This window comes from Hetaerina americana, unplaced genomic scaffold (genome assembly GCF_022747635.1).
Source record: "Hetaerina americana unplaced genomic scaffold, ioHetAmer1.1.p SCAF_1, whole genome shotgun sequence".
Classification (NCBI taxonomy): Eukaryota; Metazoa; Arthropoda; class Insecta; order Odonata; family Calopterygidae; genus Hetaerina; species Hetaerina americana.
Genome location: NW_027286069.1, coordinates 74,090,857 through 74,106,270, shown reverse-complemented (window position 1 = coordinate 74,106,270; position 15,414 = coordinate 74,090,857). Strand labels below are relative to the sequence as shown.

General features: G+C 39.5%; 1 protein-coding gene across 1 annotated transcript in view; it reads right to left on the bottom strand.

Moving 5' to 3' along the window:
• Cen (cerebellar degeneration-related protein 2-like) overlaps positions 1-4,701 on the bottom strand; it is a 122,548-nt gene extending 117,847 nt beyond the window's left edge. The window contains exon 1 of the mRNA XM_071591495.1: positions 4,150-4,701. The gene's annotated coding sequence lies outside the window, so the exon portion shown is untranslated. The remainder of the gene's footprint in view (positions 1-4,149) is intronic.
• Between the last annotated feature and the right edge of the window lie 10,713 nt (positions 4,702-15,414).

Genomic DNA, 15,414 nt, shown 5'->3' with positions numbered 1-15,414 from the left:
GGCCACCTGTGCGCAGCTCCACATTTACATTTATCGACACGTGGATCCATTTGCAGCTTTATACAAATGGAGCTCGACGTAAGGGTACTAGATTCGGTTCGAAATTTAATGAAAATGAATTTTTATTACAAAATAAATTGGTATCGTTTCTATAAAGTAAAATATGAAAGGCCTTTAAGATTTGGTGCATTTCGCTATAAATTTCCGTTTCCTATAATATGATCATTGTTAAATTCCTCCGCTCAATATGACAAACGAACGCCATCATTCCATATATTCGCCTCAAAAATTGAGAATCCCGGGAATAAAAATCCGCGGAGACAAACCAACCCATTACGCAAAGACTTCGATTACGCTGTGAGGCCTTGAAGATACTTCCAACAAAATATGCTCGATAAAAAATGTTTAGGAGGTTGAATGACCGGAGGTGTGTACAATTTGAGAAACCGTTTCCCAAACCTGATGATTTCTTTTACAGCAAAACCCCAGAAAGGACATTTAATTAAGTGAATTTGAATGCAATGGCGTCCATCGTCGACCGAGAGAGGGGAAGGGGCAGAGAGGCATGAAGGAGACCAAAGGTTGGAAGGAGCGGAACGCCAATTCTCGATTTGAACACTTCAAGTATGCTTAAGCAGAGCAAATCAAAAGCAGCTTTCTGAACTGGAAAATCATATCCTATAAATGTAACCCCCGTAAGTAACTGCAGCAACTGATACGATATAAAATTCTAATTATTAGACCATTAGAGTTAATTTATGTCCTTTTCAGTTTAGATCTGGAGACACGCCCATTTCCTTTTTAAACAATTCTCGTCCGACCGGGAAGGAATTTATCTCCTTTTAAGCGCCAGTGCCCATGCTTAGATGAGAAAGCGTGAGAACAGAGATTCCCATACTTGCGCGAGTGTACTCCGTCAAAATTCGGCATTTGAAATATTTTTTAACCTGGTCAGCACAATGAGACGGGGCAAAGGAAACCTGGACACGAGAATGAAAGGAATGACGAATACCCGCTTGAGACGCTTCACGAAGTCGTTTCAGGCTGACAGGCCTAGGCAGGTAGAAATAAAAACTCAACATATGACACATTTGACCATAACACATACCATTAGCAGGACACCCAAGGTTTAAGAAGAATTTTAATTCCACTCTCAGTTCGTATGCACCATGAATTTCTGGTAAAATATTTCTTAAGTTCCTGGGGGTTGATTTACTAAGTGGCCATCTCAAATTTCAGAACCTGAGACCCAAGTTAGGTGAAAAAATTCTCCAAACCTATCATTCACGTGAAGATGATTGGTTATAAATATTGACCCAATACTGTATGCGTAAATCAACCATTGTTCGCAGTTTTCCTCCATCAATATAGAAAAACTTAACGATAAAACCTCCACAGCAACCTAACTTGAGGGCAATTCACGTAAATTAATCGACACAAGGGATATTTGAGTGAATCACAATTGTGTCCCCTCATCGCAACTAATTTAGGAACAGAACAGCAGCCAGTGACCCAGCCGGATAAAAACACGGGCCTTCCAGTGACGGCGCTGTTTGAGTACGAGACACCCGTAATGATCATTCAAACTTGATTTTAACATTTTTTACAAACTACTGCTGGGCAAGAGATCTAGCGTAGACATCCTGAAATGGGTGAATGGTTGCGCGTGGCCTTCGGTCGGCGTCTCGGGTTACGAGGCCGGAGTTATATTTAATTGTAGAATGTAAACTTGGAATACAAGGGAGGTCATTGACTCACTATCCACACACTGAATAGTCCATTTTCAACTCTTTCGTGAGTTGGGGGCGCATGATAGGTGCTAATAGTGGTAGGTGGGTGGTAAAGGTTCTCGGTGTTATTGCTCCGCGACGCACATTTCAATTCCAGAGAAGAATTTTTGAAATGCTTGAGGCAAGCGAAGGAGGGACGATCCAGTTCCCTCTGGATGCCTGCCCATATGCCATTGTCCTGAACTAATGACTCCGGGGTTGGAATGTAGGAATCACAGTTTCATGAGGATTTCGTGCAGCGGCATCTAAGATAAATCTATCTGTCATCTTCTATCGAAGAAATTTTCGAATCACAAAATTCGTAACATGAAATTCTCTACGCCAGTAAAAAACAACGTGTGCGATAAGTCTTTGACCTGAATGAAGCGGGAATACAAAAACTATGGTTCAGAAAATTCAGCCGTGAAGGGACTTCTCAATTCCCGCAGATTAGGTACATAGCTATGTACATGCACTCTGAAATTTAGGTGATGGGGCATCAGTAAATTATTCACTGAATGACATTTTTGCCATCACAGAAGAATAAAGAATATAATAAATTAGGATTAAGATAAAACACGAATACAACAATTGTAAAATCTAAAAATAAAAACTAGGAGGCAACTATTCTCATAACTTGGAATTTGAGTAATTATTTTCGATCTTATTATAGCATAAGATTCCTTGTGAGGCATTTAAACCGATCTAATAATTCATGGTCAGAACTGAGAAATGCAGATGAATATTAAGGTTCAAGATTCCGATTGTACTCTAAATACAGCAATCAACTGCAAAATGAAAGGATATATGTAAAAAAATGAGCGGTTTTTATCAACTAGCTAACATTTTGTTTATTAATTTCAAACTTGTTACAATTACTTTACATGCAAGTTTACAAATTTAAAAAAACTCAATTATGGAATATTTCATATACGAAGTGGAATACTCGGGGGTATGTCAATTAACAGCAAATTTCTATGGCAAAATATTTTTGACCTGTGTTGTCAGTTTTTAAGCGAATGCAAACGTTCATAATGATGACTAATATCGAACAAAAAGTCTAATTAGCTTTTTTATCCATGATATTTTAATTTTACTTCGGGTGTATTGAAATAGGCGGGAACTTACTAAGCTACCTACAGGCTCAGCCAACATTTCTATTGCCAATTAAAAAGTGCGTCTTGTGTTACAGTTTGCGACTGAACGCACCGGTAAGGGCAGCAAGCGGAACCGTGAAAGGGACAAGAGCCAATTTCGTAACCTGAGAAAATGACATTTTACAGAAAAATGAACAACGGTATCCAGTACTTTTTTTAACCCCGTAGTTTTTTCAACACCCATTAACAAGCCTCATACCTCACCTTTTATGTACAATGATTTCGATGATAAGTGAATGCTCCGAGGGTCTTAACCTAGGTAATTATGGAGGTATTTTATGATCCAACCTCCTTGGGGTTGAGAATGGTTCGGTAGCTGGGTTTAATTCCTGGCGATAGTAGTCACATTCAGCTTATTCTGGTCGCAAAAACAGTTTCGTGTGGAGAGAAGTACGTAGGGATGTTTGCCTCCGGAGACTGGTGCCTTTATTTAGGACGCGTGGTTACTCTATTCTCGACAGCATTACATACATCTCCGTTCCTTCCTTCTCATATTTCCCTCTCAAATTAGCTACATATCCAAAAGGTTCTCTGTTACTTAAGAAATTGCGCGCTTTCAATCAACAAAAGCTGTAACTAGTAATGGCAATCCTATCGAAAATTCCCCATACCGGTAAAATTCCCCAAAAACTTCAATATAGTAGCAGAAACATACATACATGGACTTATTCCTAGTTTTGAGAGCTAGAATGAAGATGATTGGGCTTGTGGAATTAAGAACAAATAAATTACCAAATGGTATTCTGAAACATTTATGCGAGCTTTACAGCAAACGCACCAATCAAAATATTGGCATCTTGTCTATTTTTGTTAATCACTATCAACCCTTCAAGTCTCTTGAGCCCATTTAAAAGTCTTCATTATGATTTCGATGCATAGGCTTTTCACATTTTGATTTATCTAGGCAATGTTTGTCCAAATGTAATCACAATAAACTAGTGCCAATATAATAATTTTAAATGTCATACAAGGTTCCCCGGATACCTTACAATAAACTATAGAAACATTTTTGTAAAATTGAAAAATAGGTGCTGGACTTGATTCCTTTTACGCCAATCTCTTCAGGAAAAAAACACAGGAAAAAATTAACACTCAAATCATTCGGTATTTTTTTTATAAAAGACAATGGAAAATTAAATTTTTCATTGAATTATTCCTCCGTCAATCCAAAACCATAATACTCAAAACTGGACACAAAAAAGAAAATATGGCAAATCGCTTACCTTCAATAATGAACTGCAGGCAAATAAGTGTTCACGAGGGTTCGTCTCCAATTTCTCCAACTTAAAATAACTGCACCACGAATACTCCCATTTTGGTTACAGATAAATTTATGCCAATTTACGTTGAAAAATGTCTCTTCGCCCCGTTGTACAACAATGTTGAAAACTACGAAAACACAATTAAGTAACTTCAATAATGGCAAAAAGCACATCAAACCTCAGCGTAAACCATTTTGTAGTGTTTGTTACAATGTTTTTCATTGCTCTACCACCATTATTAATGTTTTTATAACCTAATTCTGGTGTACGCATTCACTTGGGTAACACGAAGTCCAACCCATCCGTCGCCACTTTTAACAGGTGCACAGTCCAAGAAAAAACGGGAGCTTTCCCGCCTAAAATGTAAAAATTTATTTCACTTTTTCCCCTAAACGTTCCTGCACGTGTGTGTTTTACGCGAAAAAATAATTAAAACGTCCTAACTAAAACGAAAATAAGGTTCAACGCTGGTCCCTACATCGCTCCCGGTTACCGGCGACACGCCTCACGCGGCTATCATCAAGCTATCGGACGTACTGGACGAAAGCGGAAGGATCCCGCGTGGCCGCGCGCGTACGAAGATCTGGAGGCCCATCGGCATTCACTTCGCCGCTAGGAACGAATCCCCTCCGCGAGTAAGAGGAGAAAAAGATCACCTGCTCTCTGGCCCACGGCGACCGAGCGACTGCCGCTGTCGGAAACGTGCCGGTGTTTCTCGGAATGGAGAGTTCTCCCCAGCTTCCCTCCCTCCACCTCTTCCGATAGCGCCAAGCCCTCCTCACTTTCTTCCCTCTCTATCTCTCTGCCTCCTCCCAAAGTTCTTACGAACCCCTGAGGTGGTGGCGGTGGGCGGGGGAGGGGCGTGGAAGAAGACAAGAGAGGGAGACTGATGGAAGTGGTGGGGAAAACGGGTTGCGTCCGCGTTGTTGTGCCTGCGACGGCGGGAGGCGTGCGTGGCGCTCGAGGGGAGTGGACGAGAGGCATGCCCCTGTCTCCTCTTCCCCCCCCGCCCCCTCACAACAATCACCGGTGTGAACTCACGGCCTGTGGGAGCTGTGCTATGCGACCCATTCCTACACCAAAGCGGATAAACAAAAACTCGAGGCACGTGATTTCCCGTAAGAGGGAAGGCAGAGGCATTAAAAAAGACTTCGAGTAGCAAATAGGCAATAGTGGGACAATGAAAAATAGAAGGCATACCTTCTAGAGCAAGTAAAAACAAAAATATCTCCACAAGGCTTGACGTTGATGCCTCTCGAGTGCGCATTTTATTTTTTTCGGACATGCTACTCGGCCCATGTCTGTATGTGCCACGCTGGTCTGCGCAAGCCAAGCAAGCACATCACGGTAGTTTTAACAGGTCTTGCGAGGGCAAATGAATCGCCCACGCCTTGAAACGTAAATGAGAAAAGAAATATGGTTCCTCACGTCCTGATGGTGTAATGGCACCCCTTGGATCATTCGTAAAGATAATTTTTCCAACGCTCCTCCGTGAAATAAGCATTTTTTTTATAAATGAAGCAATTCTTTGCCATGTTGAATGTAAATGAATTTTCAAAATTTAAATCGCACATTCCTTGATTCGAAACGATTAAGGCAATGCCATACGATGCGTCCCGCTCGTTCTGATGAAAATTTTCAGGAAAGAAATCGTTGGTCATGTATGAGATATGAATGTATCGATAACACCCTAGCGATTGCCTTGTCCTCCCATAGAAAACGAACTTGGAGGAAATCACCCGGGAACAACAGTCTAATTACTTTGCGTATCACCTACCCTTATTTTGTATTATATTTCATTTTACCATCACGCTCAAATTAAAAAGTAAGTTGAAAATTTAAACCTAGTAAGAAGTAAATATAACGATTTTTAAACACATCAACTCGTTACCGGGTGAGGAATTGTCAAACATTGAAAAGAATGACAAAACTTTCAAAGACTTCGACATTTCATGGACGCGTTTCAAAAAAAATGCATGGGATATTTTTGAGCACGAAAAGGGAGATCCCCAGTGTCCAATTACGTCTTTTCCCCTAATAACCTTTCACTATGCCAACCCACTCTACCTCAGCAACCCCCACAAATCGGCCATAGTTGAACGTAGGTTACAGGGTTGAAGGGGAACGGAGTGGAGGAAAGGCTAGATTCCTTATCTGCGAATGAATGCTCGCCGCTCGGCACGCGGAGGCGCAGGTGGGGGCGGGGAGGTTGACTCACCTCTCGTGCCAGAGAGAGAGAGAAAGAGAGGGAGGAGGAGACAAGAAGGCATTGAGAGCAGACGAGATTGGAACAGCAGAGCAGCAGGTAGAGAGTGAATGGAGGTGGAGGGAGTGTGGAGTGTCCGTACACCGGCCTCCCATTCGAATCCCAGGATTGGAGAACAAAGAGGGCACTAAGGAGTGCTCTAGAAAGCAATTCCGAAGGAGGTCGCGGCTACTTTTGGTGAGTTTTGGCTGAAAGGAGCATTGGCACCTAGGGATGGGGTCATCCGAACGCCTCCACTCGACCGAAAATAAACGTAACTTTCGAGGGAATAAAAGGAATTCACTGCGGTACGAAATGAAGAGCAACAAAATGAACGTCAGTTTCATAATCATTAATAGGAAAAAGTGAACATGGACCAATAACCCCTAAGAAAACATATGCATGTCCACTTGACCCAGAAGTTGAGAAATTGAGAGTTCTAAAAAGGATTGAAAAAACTCGATAAGGATCAATTTTAGGGTTTTTAGTGCCCCGGAGAAACAAGCCACTCGAGACAGGGAAAAACTAGAATTTTTGTATATTTTACTACGTTACCGCCAACAGTGAACCATTATAAGTACAACATTATAACGGATTCATTTACTGCCTAACTGGCATTGTCATCGAACACTTAGGTTTGGAAAAGTTTCACAAAAAGTAAATTCAGTAATGCTACAATGAACCATTTTATTACAGATGCAAAAGGATTCGCTATTGAAAACTTACATTAATTGAAAACATATTTCTTATTTATAAGAGTGATAATAAATTATAGTGATGAATCAACACGGCGAAAGAAAAGTAATGGCAGAAACAGTAAGAGGATATGGAGAGATAACAAAAAACGGTGAAAGGGCTGCGTTGTACAGGAAGGCGAAAGCACTCTCAGGAAGTAAGAAAGAAAAGTCATCGCACAGTCCCAGATTTCCGAGGGGGAAATTGTTGATCGGCCTGGAAAATATTCAAAAGAGATGGGAAGAATTTATAGAGGGGCAATATGGTGAATATATTGGGGCAGGATGTTTAGACATGAAAAGAGAGAAAGAAATGGATGAGGATTAATTAGATACACGAATGCTTGATACAGAGATAGATAGGGTATTAGGTGAATCGAAATGAAATATGGTCGTGGGGAGTAATAACATCCCTATGGAACTACTTAAGAGTTAAGGGAAACATGGCGGGAAGAGCTTTTATGGGCACATCCATAGATGGCATTAACGAGGGAGGAATTTGGCCGGAAGACTCCATTAATTCCTTCCAAAAAAGGGGAACAGCAGCCGCATTCACATACGGCTGCTTTTGCCTGCGGCTATGAGACAAAACGTTTGATTTCGCACTCGTCTTGGACGATAGCTTGGGATCATTAACATTAAGAATGGAAAAGTGAGTAAATCATTGTTTAGGATATGATCAGTTTGGGCTTAGGAAGGGGAGAGGAGTTCGTTGTGCAAAATCAACTATGAGGATGGAAACAAATACGGAATATAGTCACGAACATTTTATTCATGGATTCAAACAAGGCGTTCGACAAAATTGGATAGCATTGATGAATGAAATCCAGAAGATGAAAATAGATTGGAGGAATAAGTCACTTCTCCGAAACCTGTGCACTTAAAACTTCACTGGTGTAGGTAGCGCGGGTTGAGAGTTGGGATGGAGAAGCATGAAGCCAATGCGCGGGGCTGTCCACTATCACTCGCGCAATTTATCGCGTAGGCGGAGGAAATGGTAGAGGAGGCAAGGAAAGAGCTGGAGGTATGCATGGAATGTACGGGGAGGAATTCATGAAATCAGTCAAGATATGCAGATTATCACGTTTTGACTAGATAGTAAGTCAAAGGATTACAGTCATTTCTGAGCACTTTACAAAATAAGTGTAATATGTACGGAATGAGAATCAATTAAGGAATTTGTGATTTGTGACCGCATTGTGACTATATAAAACTAGGTTGATAAATATCTCAAGGAGGCTAATAATTTGGAAGCAAGTAATAAGCCATAGCAGACAGTCATAAATTAGAGTAGAAAGAGCAGTTTATCTGTTGAAGAAGTATTTTGCACAAATAAGGTGAAATTAGTAGGTTAATAAGAAGAAGAATTGCATTAGGTAAAGAAGCTTTTGCAAAGAGGAGGAGGTTGTTGGAAATAAATTTTAGTAAGGATGTTAAAAAAAGATTGTTGCAAACTTTGATTAGGAGCGCAGCTTACGCAGCGCGGAAGCTTGGGTCTTTGAGGTAAGAGGAGAAGAGTAGATCGGTTTTTTTTAAATATGGGTGTGGAAGAGAATGCATAATGGACAAAAAAGAAAACAAACGGAGAGGTACTAAGCATGTTACGAGAGGAGAAAGGGCTGTTGGAAGAAATCCAAAAGGGGCAGGAAAGGTGGATACAAAGCATTTTGAAAGGCCATGGCATGTTGAAGACTGTAGTAGAGGGGATAACTTATGGCGAACGAGGAAGGGGAAGGAAAAGAATAGGCATATGAATGGAATGAAGGGAAGTAGAACAGATGCGGAATTGAAAAATGGTTTAATGTAGTTTTGGGTGTCAGAGTTTTCTTATTATGCGAGGCTAAGAAATGTGGGGGCGATGGAATGTTGAAGGTCATGGTCAAAGAGTGAATGTTTAGACGAGCGAAGTACGTAGTGGGTGGAAAAGAAGAGGCATTTTGGGCATAAGGAACGAAGGCAAACTATACGTGGAATTGAGGAATTTATTCTGTGAATTGTATCATGTTATGTCATATTAGGTAAGGCTTAGGAACACAGTGATGATTGGCCAGTGTGTCCATCAAAAACTACATGAATATCATTAATAAAATATAAGCATGTTCGACATCGTCGACTTCCGTGGCGGTACACGAGTGTACATCATCTATGTATGTACGTAACGATGTTGGATAATGAAATAACATTTATTGAACTTTGTGTGTGAACCGATTATCACTGCTGCAGTGAGGCCATTCATTCGGGAAAAAGTTGGGAATTACTCAATCCATTGGAAAATTCGAGTAAAAAGTCGAATCTTTTGAAAAATTTTCGGGACATGCGAATAGGGTATTCTCAACGATTAAGACATTCCTTTGTATTGAGATCATTTTGTGTCCATTATAGGAGCTGGTAAAATAAAAAAACGAGGCTCCCAGGGCCGATTTCGGTGACACAAGCGAAAAATAAAGGGACGAAGGATAAATCATTGCTCGTATGTGCCATTAGAATCCAAAAATTTGGGAAAAAATTGAGAAAAGCCGGCAAGCTTGCGGGTAAAATTGGGAATTTCCTTGCGAAAGCAAATGATTGACGATAAGAAAAATTCGTGGAGGATGATGTTTCTCACAGAATTTTTACTCTTTGCTTCGTTTTAAATTACTGATTTCTGTAATAACATTATCTTCGATGTGTGTGTGCCATTTATTTCTATAAAATCTCACGGAAAAGAGCCATTATCTATACTTAATATGCGAGTATTATCCTGTTTGTCAAACTCTTTATTTCTGGTGCCTCGTACTTAACCATGTTATCTGGTTATTGAAATTACGATAGTAGAATTCATTTTACGAAAGTAAATAAACTAACGGGTCGTTCATCATGCGTCGGATCCAGCCAGAAAGTTATGGACCCCTGCTATCCAGGATACTAAGGTATGGTGAGGGAATTCTGCTGTCCAAGCTCGATGACCAAGTGACAGAAGGACCTCCGCGATCTGCCAAAGGCCAATTATAACGTAGTTCCGCTTATGAACATCCCGCGTATTCCCATCCGAAAGATCCGCTCGGCTTGCACGGACTCCTGACCCAGTACGACTCTGGATTATGCATGCAAATGGTTAGCCTAAATTTTGTGCGTTATCCTATACGTCTGAAATTGAAATTATTGACGGAAATATTAAAGGTATGAATTGCAAATACCAATGATCAATGCAATCTTTTCGACTCAGAGTTAGTAGTAGATTTTAAGGGAGGCGACCGGCAGCTAAGGTGATTTGCGCTATTAGGGATGGATGAGAAAGGAAGGGTGGAGAGAAACCCGGCGTCGGCATTAGCCTACTCTTGTCGAAAGGCACCAAGGGGTCTGCAGCTTAACGTCCAATCCGACTGACGTCGTACTCACTCAAAGTACTCTCTACCAAGCGCCTCAAGTAGGGATCGGGATTCCACTGAAAAATATTTGTCGTCTCCAGAATTTGAACTCGGGCCCTCTCTAAGGGAAGCCTCTACGTTAGCCACCGCACCATTCCGATCCCCTTTTCGAGTCATTACACGGCAATCGGTCAGGTGATCATCCAAATGAAAATTAAGACACGAGAAGAGAAGACAAGAAAGAGTGAGAACACTACTAGTTCTACTCTCCTTCGTTGAACTACAAAGAAACTGAAGTGGCAAGATAAAAAATCAAATTCCTTTTAATGGAGCAATCAAAACGCCAGACAACATGTTAAAGAACTCATGTGGAATAATTCTGTAAAAAATTAAACTGGTATTCTGCGAACAGCAGTGGAGAGTCTATAATTATGACTATTTGACACGTATGAAGAACCTGTGATCGAGTTGTCAACCCAAGCTTTTGTAGGAGCTACTTAAACGAGTAGGACCAATTTAATAGGGAATGGAAAGGATATTTTACGATTCAATTCAGTTATGTTTCATCACGATTTTTGGCCTTCTAACAGCCTTATTAGCTATGCCTTAAGCAACCACACAAAATCTATTACACTCAAGGTTTTGCTTTAACCATAATTTATAGGCTCCTCCTTATGCCTTTTACTCTCGTAACGATAGCGAGATCAAAAGCAGCACTCCCTAATTTTGTGATGTAGTTAAAATGGCCCCTCTGCCTCTCTCCACACAAGATCACGCTTTTTCCTTGCCCCAGATAACCTCTCACAATCTCACCTCGCAGCTCCGCCGAGCTCTTGACGCAGTCAAAAATGCTCATTCCCGCCTCGACTGTGGCAATCGATAAATCCCAGTAGGTATATTGGGTCGCCATTATTTATCACTGATACTTTTTCAGTATGTCAAAAATTGTACCATGCTTCTTGTACTGAATGTACTAATATGGAAATATCTTAGCATCTATTTTAAACAGCGTTTAAAGCTACGAAGGATTATGCGAACGGCGCGCAATATCCTATAATCGGGCAAAATCTTAAGGAAACTGACACTTTTGAACATTTCAGTGGAGAAATTCACCTGATAACATACAACATGACTAGATAAATGAATGTGCATGTAAATGGAGGAAATAAAGCTATAAAATTTGCTGAAAATATTTTACGTACTGCACAAATATTTTAAAATGAATTCCCAGCGTACCATAGAAATATTTTCATGAGCATTTAAAATTAGCCAAAATGTGGAATATTATGATCAATTAAAATTCAATTTCAGGGAAACATGCGAAGTACCTTGTATGGACGCTTAAAATAGTCGCCAGATGGCGATATTATTTCATTCTTTAGAAAGGAGTTACATACAAATATTAGCCAAACTTAAATTAATTAACTTATTAAGCACACAAGGTCTTATCATGGTTACTGAAATAAAACGCGGATCATATAAATTACATGAATGGCTATTGAAAAATAACTAAAGGTTTTGCTTGATCACTAGTAATTTAAGAAATGCATGTTACAGTCTTCCAAGTTCACCAACAACCTTATTTTTAAGGTCGCGATCATTCATAATCTCATTGATATTTAATTCGAAAGAATATCACAGACAATCAAATTAAACGATTGAATTTAAATTTCTACTTATTATTCGAAATAAAAGATATAATTGAAAGTAATTAAAAATTCAATCAAGTAATTTCAATTTCAACTCATTCAGAGCTACAAACTTCCACGGAAAATGCTAGATAAATTGTACCTTTCGTTCATGTGAGTAATAGAACAATTGCCATTCCATTTGAACTTCGAAAATTGGCAATTAGCTAATTAAAAACTCATTTTATAATATAATTTAGTCACATAAAGCTGGTGCTCATACAAGCACGTGAAGCAGCCCCGTTGCCAACTTCGGCCACATCGCCCAATAAACCAATTGAATCTCTTTTTCTGATTGGCGGAATGGTTACCGCGTCACCCAATTGAATAAAAACGTACCCTGGACTGAAAAAATATGTTATAAATCACCTATCTTTCTTTACCTAAAGATTTAACCACTAAGTCCGAATAAAGACTTTCCCAAAAATTGACTAAGATTATGCCAATGACTATGTTTAACTTACGAAGTTATTCTTGTAATCGTTTGATGAAAACGATTTGCAATGAGCATGCATTTTAGAATGAATACACTTCAAACTTCATATGCGAAGTTATCTATCTTTAATGTCGTATCCTAACATTAACAGTAGAATTCAGATAAAAATGTCGAATTTCGGCAGTCGAGTGCTTCTAAATGTGAGATATGGCCAAGATTTACGTGACAGCGCAAAATTATGTTCATATAATAGTATGAATAAAACACGGGTCCTCCAAATCCTTTTTTGCAAGACAAGGGAATTTATCTATTAAGAGTAGTAGATAATAACTTATTTCAATCAATATTCCACAGAAAGGAAAATCATGCCTCTATAAATTCTGTGCTTACATGCCGATACTAACATTCAATATAGGAAATGCCTGAAAATATATGTATCTTTGTGCATGCATTTCGCCTATTAAGCATTTAATGTTATTTAAGGAGACAGCACTCATTTAAGATCAAAACATTCAATTAAAATTGAAGATTATTTCATTATATCTCTCATTGCACGCGTAACCATATTAACGATAATTAAATTAAATAATTACTAATTTGGATGTCATTTTCAATTACCTCTGCCCGTTAAAGCTCATTACAGTGCAATTTTCACTCGAATGTAGCTTTGTTAGGTTAATCATTAACATGCAGTGAAAACCATTTGGTAGTCAACAAAAACCATGGCAAAGGCAATTTTATTTAAATGATTTTTAAGTGTTGAACTTCCAATACGTATTGCCTCAAGTTAAATATTACTTAACCTACCACCAAAAACAAAGGGTATCAGGTAAAAGGTCGAATTCAAACTAGTTTTCAGTGCAGAGGGTTTAATTAAGTTTATCCAGATCGGGCATAAGGTATTCAATGAAATCATCAGTGTCTTCAGAGATAATTAACCAATAGAAGCAAACAGAGCTCAGCCGATTGTTTCCAGTATGAAAATGTATGGTATTTCTGCATCTTTATAGTTGTAGTTGACTTTTGAATGATTTGTCGTAGGTTTGAAACTTGGCGTGGAAATAAAGTTGTTACATTAAATCTCGAGGCCTGGAAATTACAGAATGAATGTCCGCAAAATGTGCTGAAAAGAAGTGCATAATTTCTTGACTTTCCAGGTCAAATTACCATATTTTCCATACCCTGGTAATCACGAGAAACTGGTTCTATGGAATTACCATCAAAGTGAGTGTGTCAGTCCGATGGCTTTCGAGACTCCCCAGATTTCAATAATACACAAAGTAATCAAACCACTTTTAATACCGCAGATGCTGGATAATGCAATATATTTATTTCTGTGATATAATTTTAAAACATGCGCCCGAATCGCATGAGTAATAGCCGGTCCAGTCTCTTGTATCCACCGGCTTGAAGAGAGAGCGGTGCTCAACTCCTGTGTTCCATTCCAATCTTTTTTATTCATAATTCAATAGAATCTTATTTTATTCAGCCAATGTGAGGCCAACCAATACTTTTTCAGGAATGCGTAAAAACACAGCTGTTTTTTCGAGAGAGCACATTAAAATATTTTTAACCTTGCTTAGAGCAGAAATATTGCTATTGGTAGTTAACCGTTTAATATAGATTTTCGATGAGCACAGGCTTCACTTGACAGACTATGCATTGCTGCACCTTCCAGCTTCGCCCAAAAAGACACGACCTGACACCTAACACTGCATTAAACTGTTCTTTGAGTCCGAATACTTTTTCTATCTCCCTTCATTCTGTTCTACATGCCTATCATTTTCCTCCCCCTACCTCGCTTGCCTAGCGTCCCCCCATCTATCGCAGTCCTCAGCATTCAATTGCCAATCAAAATGCTATGCATTCACTGTTCCCTCCTCCTTTGACCCCTCCCAACAACCGTCTTCTCTTTTCCACCATGCCTTTGGCCTTCTTAGTTGATTGTCCTTTCGGTCCATTTCACTTTCTCCATCCTTCTACTCACCCACGCTCAGAAAGCCTCCAAACTAAGCCTATCATCTTGCTTCAACGACCATGTTTCCGCACTGTACAAAACCAAGCATCATATCAAAATTTTCACTCATCTTTTCTTAACATCTGTACTCAAAGTCCCTGTCAGCAATGCCCTCCTCCTTGTGAAATCTTATTTACCGAACGCCATTCTTCTTTTGATATAACAACTACTTTGACCATTGTGGATCAAAACACTTCCAAGATAGATAAACTGTTCCAACTGCTCTACTTTTTATCTTACTATTTTAGCGTTTAATCACTTCTCTCTTCTCGAAAACCTCATAAACTTTTTTTGGGTACCCATACGACACTCCAGACCTATCCATTATTTTCCAGTGCGCTCAGCAATGAGGTCCCCTGGCAGACTCTCTAATAAAGTATGAATCACCGGCATACCTAACTGATTTAATGGATTCCCCGACAACTTTAAATTCTATCCAGTTCTCCCCATGCCTCTTTTACCATTTCCTCCACTTATACTTTGAGTCTTGGGTGATAATGGACATCCCTGTCTTATACCACTTATCATTCTCTACGCGTACCTGAGCAGTCTGAGACACGCCCATGGTGCGGATAATTCGCCTATCTCGCCAATCTACTCCTATCTTTACTCATACGTTAATTAATTCTACCGTATCAACACCTTCGCTAAATATACGACAGAAAAGAAAACCATCCTTATTATACTCAATGTTCCTTTCTATTATTGATCTCATCACTACTATAGCACTCCCGTATCTCTCCCCTTACTGAACCCAAA